Below are 14,895 nucleotides of genomic sequence, written 5' to 3'. Positions count from 1 at the left end.
GTAATCTCCGACCCACTCCCCGCCATCAGTTGCATAAGAAGTCTCTACTATCTCCCATAACTAGCTCGCGAATACATTACATATTACTAAGACTAGATAATTCATCGAATGAGAGGTATTTCCCTACAACGATTGGACCCAGACAAGAGCTGAGAAATAAGGCTAAACCTAACCTTCTAAAATTATTTAGTCCTCGTAATATGTAACTTAGTGTATTCGTTTACTAGTTAGTTAAAGATATTTAGAACTCCTAAAATCACAAAGCAAGCAACATTCGAGCATTAAGTAATCAAAACCAAATATATTATAATCAGGACATCAAATCATTGACTAATCAGTACTAGCATGCCGTTCAATAAGCTCATACCGTAGGCATATAAGGCATCCTTCCTAAATCCTTAGCCCTAATCTAGCATGCAGTTCACATACATATATAACAGGCATACAAGGCATCCTTCCTAGATGCTTAGCCCTAATCTAGCATGCAGTTCTCATAATCACATCATATCATAACAAAAATGTATGGGTAATTTGGGAGAACTTACTTGAGCTCAGTTGATTGCATGCACCACACCCTTTTCTCCTTTCAAAATCCTTTTTATAAAAATGGTTTCCTTTTGAAAATATTTATACCAAGTCCTCAATTTGAGTTCAGACACACCCACGAGTGTACCTGAATCCCTAAAACCAAGGCTCTGATACCAACTTATAACATCCCAAAAATCATGACAAAAAATTTCATTTTAAATTATCAAATAAAATCATAGTTATCAAAATCTTCTGATCAAAATGTAAATCATAGTATTTCAAACATCACATCAAAACTCAGATTAATATATCAGAGTAAAAACATCCCAGGCTAAACATAATGATGGGTGCAATGCTGTCATGCCGAGCTCTTCCCCTTGCTACCGGAAGTACCTGAAACCAAAACTGAAAAACTGTAAGCATGAAGCTTAGTGAGTCTCTCCAAACTACCACATACCATACAAATAATCACATAATAACATATTATGGGTCCTGCCCGACATCAAACAATGCCCGACATCGGGCCCCGCCCGACATCGAGAAAAACTCGGTATACATATAAAAATATCAACAAATACACATAAATAATCACGTAACATAAACATATAAACATTCATCGGGCCCCGTCCGACATCAAACCCAAATTCGGAAGCATACAAACATTCATCAAGCATTTCCCGACATCAGACCGTAATCCGAAACATACTATACAGACACATGCAAGAATCACGAAGACATCAAGCATAAAAACATTCCTCGGGCACTGACCGACATCCGATCAAAATCCAGAAACATATAAACCTACATCGGGCACTGCCCGGCATCAGACCTTAGGCCAGAACATACTAACATACATATACGGGCCGACATTGGTGTCTTGGACCCGTTCATACAGGAAGAAACTCACCTCCTATGTCGAATGATAGCTGAAACGTCTCTGCCTCGGAATCAGCTCAACACACTACCTGAATCAAAAGAACTCCTTAGATACCATTCCATACTCATAACCCTTAAGGGTCAACTCTAGTCAAGTCAAGTCAAAGCCAAAGTCAAGTCAACCGCTCTGAGTTGACTCAACTCGTCGAGTTTACCCTTCAAATCGTCGAGTTCCCATGAATCACATAATCATGAATTCACAATCCAACTCGCCGAGTTTCTCCTTCTTAATAGAAACGAGATTTTCCCAGTACAACTCATCAAGTTCCCTTGTGGACTCGTCGAGTTCCTTTAACAGAATCGGGAATGTTCAATCCAACTCGTCGAGTTCCACCTTGAACTCGCCAATTTCCTCATAGTTCTTAGTCTGTTAAGCCCTTTCCTCAGATCTAAGGTTCCAGAATATAGATCTACATTGTTTCCATGGTATACATCTGTAAATTCGACAACTTGATGGCTTTGCATGCCTCAAATGGACCCAATATCAAGATATAGCAACCTACTTCTATGAATTTGGTCTTTTCTTGGACAAGAACGAGTTTAGGGCCCTTTTTATGAATCTAATGACCAAGTACCGCTGCGAATGGGAGTTTGTAGCATCAGGACTATGAAGGTTATCATGCTCCAACAATGGGGTCAAAAAGATCCATAAAACAACAATAATATAGATCTAAGCTATTAATCATCAAGTTTGAGACTTTTTACCTCAGAAAGTTTCCAAAGATGGACAAGATCCTAGATCTAGTGCTTCTCCTCAAGCTCAATGACCTTCTAGTTCTTCCAAGTCCTTAACCAAGCACAAGAACACACAAAAATCCACTCAAAATCTCTAGTTTCTCAACAAGGAGCTCACAATACGATTTAGGCTTTCAGGGAAGCTGATGAGGGTTGGTGGGGAGAGGTTAAGTCCTTTAAATACGGTGCAAAACCCCTAAAAAGTAGGGTTTCTTCCCAGCCGGTCTACTCGTTAAGTCGAGGCCTCTCAACTCGTCGAGTAGGTTACTTAAATTTTGGGGCTTCCAACTCGTTGGGTTGCTCTTATAATTTGAATAAATAATAATATAAATACATACCATGATCTAGGCGTTTATCACATGCTGTAAAGGTATAAGGGAAAAAGGTATGTTTTGGACATGAGGCGCTACGACTTGCATATACAATTTACTGAATAAAGTAAGCACATATATAGATAAAAAGATACTAACTGTGACAACTTTGGTAGGGCCAAATATATAAAAAAAACTACGTGGTCCAAAACTGTGACATGCAATTATTCTTGATTGGTAAGTGATGGGGAAAATTATGGTAAGTATTTAAACCGATGTATAAAAATAACAATTAAAATGCAATACTAATTACGTAATTACCCCTCCATAATAAACTACACCCATACTACTCCAAATCCATTGGCTTTGATGCACTACTACTTTCACCTTCAATTTTCTTTCCTAACTTCAATTTAAGGATTCTTTTAGATTTTTTCCTCAACCTTGGTTGTTCCACTTTACCAAAATGCACTTCCTGCTCATTAATCGTGTTATCTTGACCACCAACATCAGCCATTTCAACATCTTCCCTATCAACATCACCCATTTTAACATCTTTCCCACCCATCTCCATGTTCACTGACTCTTGTGTTTGTCTCACACTTTCTGCTGAGCCTATAAATAGATCCCCATAACTCTTCAGTCAACCCTAATTGCGATTCCAAATGACGAAGAGGAGATTTTTTTGAAGATTCCAAGTACCAAACGAAGATCTGAAGAACATGATTCGACCTGTATCATTAGTTTAGTAAGATTAGACATTTAGAACTCATTTTATCTTTTGTACTTCATTTTTAGCCGTGTCAGGCTAAAAAACCTAGATTTCAGTTTCGTAAAAGACTAGATTTTTCGTGCAAGTAATCATTAGGCACGATGTTTGTTTGTGTCAACTTTTTAGTTTGATCAGTTTTATGCTTAATTGAATGTTTGATTTGGATTCAATTCATGCTGGTCACTTTAATTGTTACTGAGTCTAGATTGGTTATATGTTAGCTTTAACTGTAATATAAACTAATCAGACAAGTTTTTACGCTTCCGAGCTTGTGAGAAGTATTGGACTTCACTAAGATTTTTATACTGTGTCTAATGCTACTTTTCTTAATTAATTAAGACTTATTTAGTTAATTCAGTAAAAGTAAGGTTTAATTCAAAGAGTTTGTTTTGGTTAAACATTTTCGTAAAAGAAAATTGCTAGAGCCTAATGATTTTCAGTACCAGTTTAAACAGTACACAACTCAAACAATCGAGTTGAAAGTTATTTGCATGATTAAGAGAGTCACCGCGAAACTAAAATTTTGTTTTTACTTTCTGAATTTTACTTAAGTATTTTAAGTTTTGTTCTATAAATTTATGTTTAAAATAATTTATGCCAAGCTAGTGCGTGCCTTACGCAAAAAGGGCATCAACATTAGGATGTGTCCATGTGGATTCGACCCTGCTTTCCTATACTACCCCCTAGTCCATTTGACCTGTTTATTCATATTATTTACTTCTTTAGGCGTTACAACACTGATATGTGCATAATTAGTTCATATTAAGTATACATTTTTATTCATTTATTAGTCTAATTATCGCATATTAAGGACAAAAGGTACTTAAAAGTGTTAAATTATGTTTTTCAGTTCAAAGATGAAGCTCGGAAGCGAAAGGAAGCGGGAGAAACAGTTAGAAGATCGAGAATGGAATAAAGAAGGAAAACACTAAAAAGGCACCTACTCGGCGAGTCATATCGTCTACTCGGCGAGTCCAATTGAAGGATCGAAAAGATAATGACTCGGGATCCCAGAGAGTTATCGCAATACGGGGAATGTGAGAGGGACTCGACGAGTCACCAATTGACTCGACGAGTCGATTCGTATATTTAAAGATAATTCCACAGATCGATAAGAGGGAGTTTTGGGACGATTCAGAAGTGCTTTGCTACGATTGGGAAGCCTGAAAGACCCTAGAAGACGACGAAGGAAGCTAGAATTCAATTCCGGAGAGTAATTAAGGCAAAATTTCATCATTCCACTTATTCTTTTGTTTTGTCATCATGATTAAGCAACTTGACTTTGATTGTTTGCTGTTATTTACTTTAATTATGAGCTACAACCTTTAGACTTCTGTTTGGGGATACAAATTGACAATATGGTTTGATTGATTGGTAGGATTAATTCCAAGTTGGTGAATTTTTGTTATTTTAGCTTGCTAAAGAACCTTGTGTGTGAATAATAATTAATTTTCTGTTAATAGGAAGATAATTGATTAGAATGAACATCTATTGATTCTTGTCCTCATATGATATATTGTGACCACATAGTCATATGTCTAGGATTAATGAATATGAAACTAGAATTAATAAGAAAATTGAGTAAATGCATGTGCAAGCTTGTAAGATGACTATCAAACAAGAGGTTAATTAAAAAGAATAAATTAATTAACTATTGCAAGTCTAACTTAATCCGAATAATTAATCTAGTAAATATAATTAAATTAGACAATTGGCCACTGTTTGAGTTAGTTGATTTGCTAAGGATTAGGGTAGTGAACACAAATCTAATCACTTGAATCGATAACCAACGAAAGAATTAATCCATTGCACTATTACCTTGAAAATCAACCATAGAGTTAACCAAGTTGAACTAAACAGAAGTTCCTTTCCAATTATTGAATCTAGTTAAATCGTTATTTTCTAGTTTTAAATTAGTAATAATTAGTAAGTTTCTAGTCTTGTAAAACTAGAGAAAAACCCCTGCTTTTTAATTAACTTAGATTAAATTAGTTTTTAGTTTAATTTGCCGTTCCCTGTGTTCGATACCCTGCTTATTTAGCTATACCACAATTGATAGGTTCACTGCCTTTTGTGTGTTATTTGATAATTAAAAGTAGGTTTAAAACTAGTTGGTTTTACACACATCAGACACGCTCTGAATATATTATTCAAAATACCCTTGTTCTTTCTCTATGCATCTCTACATACCTCGGTTATACACACATACTAAGATACATGATCATAAGTATATAATCAAAAGTACATAATCCTACATAGGCTTATACTACATATAATCCTCTTCTTTATTTCTCTTTGTCATGCTCCAATACAAGAATGTCACACACACACAGATATATATATATATATATATATATATATATATATATATATATATATATATAGAGAGAGAGAGAGAGAGAGAAAGAAACAGAGAGAGAGAGAGTTATAACTCGCCTTATTTTTTAGTGAGGAGTAACTACTCTTCTTGCTCCCCCTCTTTAATTGCTGCATCATAGCTCATCCTCTTGCTTAAGGCCTATTCATACAACATTTAAATTTCCTTAAAACTTGTCTTAGTCTATTAAGAGCTTATCCACTTTCAAATGTCTAAATGATCACTTAGTTGATCATAATTCTAACATTTCATTCTCTACTTTTAAATTCAACCCAATCAATGGATTAAGCATTTCATACAACTTAATTCATCATAATCTAACATCTAATGCATCAATTAACATATTCATTAGTTTCAAATCCTAACTTCATATATATATATATATATATATATATATATATATATATATATATATATATATATATATATATATATATATAGAGTTCACTATTGAAATCACATTTAAAGCTCGTTCAAAGCTTCTAAACACCACCAATGGCATCAATTAACAAGCTCCTTAAGGGTAATCACTCATATCTAACTCAATTCCATAACTCACCATTAAAGCCCTAGGAGCTTAAAGACGAAAAAGATGATTACCTCACAAGCTTTTGATGTCTAATCCAAGCCATAAGCACCCTTAACCACCACTTATCCTTCATTGATCCTACAAACTGTCGGGGCTCATTCATAGGGGTGTTTGGGGTGCTTATGACAAGAATGAAAGGCAACAACCTTTGATCTAATGTGAAACCGCTCTGCGGTGGTCTGTTTACATCATTGTGGTGACCAGTTCACCTTTATCAATGGGCGTCACTTGCTTTCCATGTCGTGGTGGTCTCCTATACTAGCATCCTACTTTGACCACCGCATCATGACAACCATCTACCATGCCGTGGGGAAAAGTACATTGTCATTTTTTCTTACGAAGAAGTCCCGCCGCACCGTGGTGATCTATCCTCCACGCCACGATATCTGCTTAACAACAACTCCTTTTGCTGGATTCCATTCTCACCGTGGGACATTTTTATGCTAACTTCTAACGCGCAAAACTTCTTCGTTTTTTACCCGTTTTCTATGATCTTTATATCCATTTCTTGTTACTCTTTAGATTTTGATATTTAAGCTTGATTTGTAGAAGAAATGAAAATGACCAATTCAACACTTACAATGTAGAAAAAACGACTAGAAGGTGGAGTCTTGAGCTGATAATGAGCACCAACACCATTTCTAACACCATGAGCTATCTTGAAAAGCAACAACATCAAAAACTCCTCAAACATAAAAAAATGGGCTAGGGTTGCCTCTAGGCGGATGGAGGTTGAAGAAATGGAGGAAACCCTAAGGCTAACATCCTTTAAAAACGGGAGAAACCTAAAAAAACATAGGCTTGGGTTGCAACCGAAACCGCGTCATGCTACCTTGAACACCACGTCGCAGACGGCCTGGCCCAACAAGGCCCAAAACCCAGTTATGCCCAAACCGACTTCCATCCCAAGATTCAGTCTTTTAGTCTGATAAACCTTATTCCTTAAGGGCCCAAATTCCTGTTGGGTTTTGAGCAATCTAACACTTCCTAAGTGTGCATGCAACCCTAATAAACCTTGGATCTATGTTTGTCTAAATACATGCAAAATAATGATTTTCCAAGGTTCATAACCTATCTAACATGGCATGGGGAACATTTCAACATAAAAGAGTTAGAAGAGATTACATACCTTTTTGATGAGTTTGGTTCTTGAGGAGTTTGAGGGCCAAGCACCAATAGTGTGAATGCCTCAAATGGAATCACAAAACACCACAAACTCTTGGAAAACTTTGAGAGAGTATACACACTTGTATATTTCGGCCACACACAAGCACACACACACTAGTTCACTAGTTGCCATTTCATGCTCCATAAGCATGCTTATATAGTGTGCATGGTTAGGGTGAAACCCTAATAACCCATGACCTTTCCTTTCCAAGTATCCATGGGTTAAAAGCTCCATGGATCATCCATGGACTTCCATATAAGCCTAGCCCATTAACAAATGAGTGTTAGCCCACACCATATGAAACCAATAGCCCATAATCTAATTAGTCTTCCTTTTAATCTCTAAATTAATTCATAATTAATTTAAGACTAATACTAATTAAATAACATAACTTCATATTAATATATTATAACTTATAATATATTAATAAACATATGTGTATAACTCTCATAAAATTATCCATAAATAGTTCGGGTGAGATGCAACCCAAATGGACCATGCCGGGTCGGGTCAAGTATATACCAAATAAGTTATGGACTTAGACACCTTATCCAACAGACTCCCACTTGGATAAGTCTAATAACTGTATTTGCCTATATAACTTCAGGAACCAACCAGCAATCGTAGCTCTCGAAAACTCCGTTGAACTATGAAGCGCCATTTTAGATAAGTGATCGTATAATCCTCTGTTCTCATGATATCGGCTGGACAAATACATGGAACAACGTCGTACTTATTGTCTAGCAGTTTGTTTCCCGATTTTCGATTTGTTTGACAAAGAACTTAATCGAACACATCAATTTAGTTCTGACCGGCAGGTACATAGGTCACAACAAAATCATCGAGGGGCCCATATATCGCTTCTATTTCTAGAAGGAACAGATAAACTTCGACTCATATGCTTGTTCTACTACTTGTTGAATTGTACACAAAGGCATGTTTTATAACATCAAGTTACTGATGTGTTTACGTGCAATCAATGCACAACCAACTCATAGGTAACAACTCATATCTCTAGGTTTGAAGATTTATATGATATTACTGTCTCACAATCACTCGAGATAAATTCCATGAAGTGATACAAGTGAGCGTGGGTTTATTCCAATACTCATAACTTACGAGCACTCATGAATGTTGTAGCAACCATTGCTATGACTAAATCCATTTAGCCATCTACAAACCCGATTCATGACAGTCTTGATTCATACCTACTTCCAACATATGAACGAATGTGGAGTGTTTAAATAACTTAGTCATTCGGAAAGAATAACCTAGCTATTTTGGAAGTCAAAACATGCAAAGTGAAACACAATAATAATTGAATCCAATATGGTCTCAGAACCCTTTTGAATATAAATAGAACCACCTTTTATTTATCACCATATTGATTACACATTATTCATTGTATAATGTTTCAAACAATCAACTTAAGACTTGAATAAAAACAACAGTCGTCCCATGCTCCTAGCATGTACACTTTGTTTTTCTAATCAATAGTTATACCATACTCCAAGTATGCACACTATGTTTGTCTATGATCCTTACATTGTGATGTAGATTAATTGAACATGATTCCATTGATACTCATTTCACAATCCCAAATCCTTATTGTAAATGTGAGAATCCCTGATTCCTATCATTTACCAAAAAAAATCTGTTAGATTTTAAACTTTTATGTAATGTTCCTCTTGTAATGATTATTCACAAAGTCACCAAAACCTTGTCACCAGTCATTACAGAGTATTCCATAGAATGTCAACTTCTATGGAACGGAAGTCTCATATTCAAAGTACATTGCTTTGAACATCCTTCTTGCATTAAGTTTTTCTAATCTTACATAGATTGAATAACTTCCACCTATGGAGACATTTCCATAGTCCCATTTTGACTATCACTTCCGAACAAGAGTTACTTCTTTTCAGAATATGTCAATATGGTCCTTTCCGACAACTTACATCATACTTCCAACTTTCCCTGAGCAACCAATCTTTGGCGAACCTCAGATTGTCCTCGACAATTGCTTAATCACTTTAGTCATATCCAGTTCTAGACTTTTCCCTTCTCAATGCCTTAAGCATTTGGAAAATTTAGAAAAGATGAATATTATAGCACATGCAATCAATCCTATATCCGAAGCATATGGGACACGATTCATGATGTTTGACATAAAGACATGATACTAGACCAGTCTTTTGCTACAATATTTTTTATTTGCCATGTTTTTCAAAATTTAACTATGAAGAGGGATGCCGTAATCATAATCGAATTTTGAAAACGCAATATATATAGAATTTCTTCAAGTTGAACCATTCCAACATAAAATTCATATATATGTCCTTGACTAAAGATGATTAAAATCTCAATCTAAGCTTCTAGAATTGAAATGAAGTATAGTTTCCTCTCCCTTAATTATAGCAAAACAACTTTTCAACCCCTGCAACTTCACGAATTGAAACTTTGTTTTCTATAATTAACATTGCTAACTTGCAACACTAAACGTAATAATCATGCTCCCACTAACATGATGATTATCAGCATAACTCTTATGCTCCCACTAGCTCTGACATATTTCCAGAAATTTGCTGGACTTCTGAAATTTAGATTCATACACCCTTTCTTAGATAGCTCACATGTGTGTCTAAACAATTTTCAGAACTATGAAAAGGAATGCCGTAATCATAGTCTCAATTTCTTAGACCTTTTCCATTTCTCACAAGTCCATGTTAGTGTGCCGGTTAACCACACACGCTCCACTAACGACTTTTGAAAATGCAAATAACACAATTGATATCTACGTAAAATCTTTTTAGTGAAAGCGTTTCCTCACCATCATTTTCATGAATCAGAGAGAAACCTTATGATACTTAGATTTTATAGTGTATGAGTTCCTATCCATGTGAATTTGTCAAAACCACAATCACAAGATAAGATTAGTGACAAATTCAGCCTTACATGGATTAAACTTGTTCAATCTTAGTTTCTTGTCACCTTGGTAGCACAAGGCCCACCAATGCTTCCAAGTTGAACTCTGATAACTCACATGGAAATTCAACTTATTTGAAGTAGGTATAGAAATAAGAATTATGTCAACACGATAGGTTGCAAACCTTAAGTCGTGTGCTAGTGATAAATTATAGGTTTTACTCTTGATTAAATCTTGAAACTTTTTCAGGATCTTTAAGGCTCCCACTGTCCCCTTGACATATAAGTTTCCCCAGTCAAGAACCATTCCTTGACAAAACAAATATTCAAGGGACAATGCAGATTCTTATCAAGACTAACACTTCACACAATTGGTCTTAGTTGGTCTTTGTCTCATCCAAGACATCACAACTTACCAATCTCAAATGTACAAGAGTAGAAAAAATTTTACTCTTACATTTGACTAGTGTTAATAAATCTTCCTTTATGTCACTCAAGGTTACAATCTTGGAGTATGACTCTAAGAATTGTTTTGGAATGAAGTATGACTCATCTTCTCGATCTTAACCAATCCAACAATTCATGACATCTCTTCTTAGCCATAACAATGCACTAAGACGTCCTTAGAGTATGAATTTGTGATATGGTTTCATAATCATTAAGATGATCATGAAATACGATACTAAAGTACTCTCCCATCCTTTCAGATTTGAGAAACTTTTATCTTTCTGCCTAATTTGATTCTTCTCATTTGTTTTGTCATACATTGTAGCCTTTCCAATGTTACAGAATTATACTTAACCTTATAAGTATAATCATATTTACCAACTTTAGTAAATCATGACAAATCAATCTTTATGGTGGACCTTGACCAGCGCACACCCAGTGTACCTAATTCCTTAGTCCTTCAATTGACTCACATATACATGTGATCAAAGAATTAGTCTTAATTTTCAAAGATGAAAATTCTCATTCATCATACAATACAACTTGTATGATTCCAAGTTTCTGTCCAATTGAAACTTGGGTGATGAAAAACTTTCTTCATTTGGTAAATTCAGACACTACCACAAATGAAAGAATCAAATCCACTTTCCAATATTGCTATTGCTGGAAACATATAAGCAACAATTTTCCATAGATGCCATTGTAAGGATATTTTTAAAATAAATAAACTTAAAACCCTTTTTTCTTTTATTTTAAAACTTTGCGGAAAAACTTATCCTTACAATCCACATGAAAACCTTGTTGTTATCTATTCATAAGCAATATATTATAACTCTTAAGCAACAACTCAAAATTCTGATTATCGAACCATGCGATCGAAACCCACTTTCGCAATCAGAATCAACATATACTTACTTTAAGTTTCCTATCTTTTCTTTGATTCTTAAAAACATCAGCATGTGACCCATTCACATTATGTAATAAGAATCTCCAAATAGGAACTTAATAGAGTTAGACAGTGGACTTTACCCGAAGTAGAGTCAAACCTCTTGACTTGATCAACCTTATGACCTTTCAGGTGAATAGGGCAGCTTCGCAACAAATGTCCCTTCCTTTGGCAACAAAACACATGGACCCTTTGGTAATGGCACATGAGACTATCTCAGAATTTGCCTTTCTCTTTACTATTTGGTCAACCAAGTTGACTATAGTCGATCCCTTTCCATTGGGAAGAGAAATCATTTTCTAGATATCCAATGCTACCATTGTCAATGTCCATTTAAGACTTGGGAAGTTGTTCTTTTAATCAAATTTGCTTTACTGGTGTTCCAAATCATTGTTGATTCCACAACACCAAGCAAATAGATAACATCATTAAGGGTCATGTCATAGTCCGTCTCATAGTAGTCCCAAAGAGACTCACTATGTTACTAAGAAAGTGATTGAACATCCAACTTTCATGGGACTTTGACACCCAACTCTCCCGGCTTGTCAATATGTGAATTTATATCCAAGATGTGAGCACACATAGACTATGCTTGCCAATAGGGATTGAGTGACTTTAAACTTTTCAAGAACTTGTGGGTGAGGGAGAATAATTGGAGGAGGTGGAGGAGGTGAAGCATGATGTTGAGGTACACCATCTTCAAGAGATTTGGGAAGATCATAGTTGTCTGAACCAGACATCTATAATGGGAGAGAATCAAGTTTGTTGATTCAAAGTCCTTAATATAACACCCAATATGAAATATTAAGGCTAGGACCCAACACAATATTTTATAATTTGGAAGAGGGATGCCGTAATCCATGCTATAAAATATTTGAAGGTAGACGAATGACGATTCACCAATTTCCACCATGAAAAACGAAATAATTTATTAGGTTTTAATTGGATTTGAAATTCCTAGATCTTTTGAGATTCATTGAACTTTTCAATGGCATGTTTCAATCTCGAGTGTGCCCTCTCAAATTTTGTGACTGGGATGCCGAGGATCACAAAACAAGGTGTGAATAACCATACCAATTCACTTGGGACCCTTAATATTATCACCTAATCAATGTGCCGGTTAACCACACACGCTCCATTGATCTATGACAAACATTAAGTCACCCTTCGTGATCCTTACTAGTCCAAGTTAGTGTGCCGGTTAACCACACACGCTCCACCAACAACTTGGTAAGGTACAAAGTGTGAATTCCATGGGCTAGCATCAAATTCACATTTTTCCTAAAGTAACTGAGATTGGGAATTAAATAAAAAATATTTAGTTACTTTATAATAATCATTATACTTTTAATGAGGATTTAAAGTCATTGTCCTACCCGTTCGGCTAACGACCCTCCACCGATCAAGCAAGCGGTGGATGAGAGTGGACACCCATTAAGTCGCCATTTTATAGGCAACAACCTTATACCCACCTTATAGACCGGCTTCGTGAATGAGGCCTACTAACGGTAAAACGACTTGTTCTTATACATATATATAATAATTAACCATTAATCTTATAATAGTATAAGGGTAGAATTTTAACTTTTAAAACTTCTAGGGGTTGGAATTAAAGTTTATTAAAGTGTGTGAAACTTTACAAATTCCAAAACTTGAGGGCAAGTTTTGAACAATTCATAAACTTTTGATTTCATAACTTATGAATTAAAGGTTCATAAAAATGAAGACTCTTCATTTTCATGTAACTTATGTGTTTAAATGTGTGTTAAAGAAAAGTGACCTTTGGATATCCATAACTTGAGGACAAATTATGGACTCCATTAAAACACATAAATGATCAAGAATTAATTCTAAACAATTCAGCAAATAATTCCTATCATCTTCTAAATTCATAAGAACATGAACATGATCATCAAAATTTCAAGAATTATATGAACACATAAAAATCATGGAATTTTGATATATGCTATTGTAAATGGATTAGAATAACCATTACACCAACTAAAACAAGTTTTAAAACACCAAAACAGTTTAGGGTAATGTTTCTAGTCCATTTCCAGCAGCAAAAGTCGAAATTCTGCATTCTGATCATTCTACTCGCCGAGTGCACGAACCTACTCGCCGAGTAGGATGAATTTAGCCTTGAACTCGGCGAGTCCCCCCATGGACTCGGCGAGTCCATCAGCCAGACAACAACAATTTCAACTTTTTTCACTATTTTGCATCAAGTAACAAACAAGCAAGCCTAGGCTCTGATACCACTGTTGGGTTTTGAGCAATCTAACACTTTCTAAGTGTGCATGCAACCCTAATAAACCTTGGATCCATGTTTGTCTAAATACATGCAAAATAATGATTTTCCAAGGTTCATAACCTATCTAACATGGCATGGGGAACATTTCAACATAAAAGAGTTAGAAGAGATTACATACCTTTTTGATGAGTTTGGTTCTTGAGGAGTTTGAGGGCCATACACCAATAGTGTGAATGCCTCAAATGGAATCACAAAACACCACAAACTCTTGGAAAACTTTGAGAGAGTATACACACTTGTATATTTCGGCCACACACAAGCACACATACACTAGTTCACTAGTTGCCATTTCATGCTCCATAAGCATGCTTATATAGTGTGCATGGTTAGGGTGAAACCCTAATAACCCATGACCTTTCCTTTCCAAGGATCCATGGGTTAAAAGCTCCATGGATCATCCATGGACTTCCATATAAGCCTAGCCCATTAACAAATGAGTGTTAGCCCACACCATATAAAACCGATAGCCCATAATCTAATTAGTCTTCCTTTTAATCTCTAAATTAATTCATAATTAATTTAAGACTAATACTAATTAAATAACATAACTTCATATTAATATATTATAACTTATAATATATTAATAAACATATGTGTATAACTCTCATAAAATTATCCATAAATAGTTCGGGTGAGATGCAACCCAAATGGACCATGCCGGGTCGGGTCAAGTATATACCAAATAAGTTATGGACTTAGACACCTTATCCAACAATTCCAACTCTAGAGTCCCGAGACTTCTCTTGGTCCAACAAAGTTTGTTATTCTGAAATAAGATACATCTTGAAGTTGGGTGTTACATTCCTTGTTACTAATAAATAAAAACAAAGATACAAATCCGCATAAGTCC

This window comes from Lactuca serriola, chromosome 9 (genome assembly GCF_051521515.1).
Source record: "Lactuca serriola cultivar US96UC23 chromosome 9, Lser_US96UC23_V15, whole genome shotgun sequence".
NCBI classification, from domain to species: domain Eukaryota; kingdom Viridiplantae; phylum Streptophyta; class Magnoliopsida; order Asterales; family Asteraceae; genus Lactuca; species Lactuca serriola.
This window is presented reverse-complemented; position numbering follows the sequence as displayed.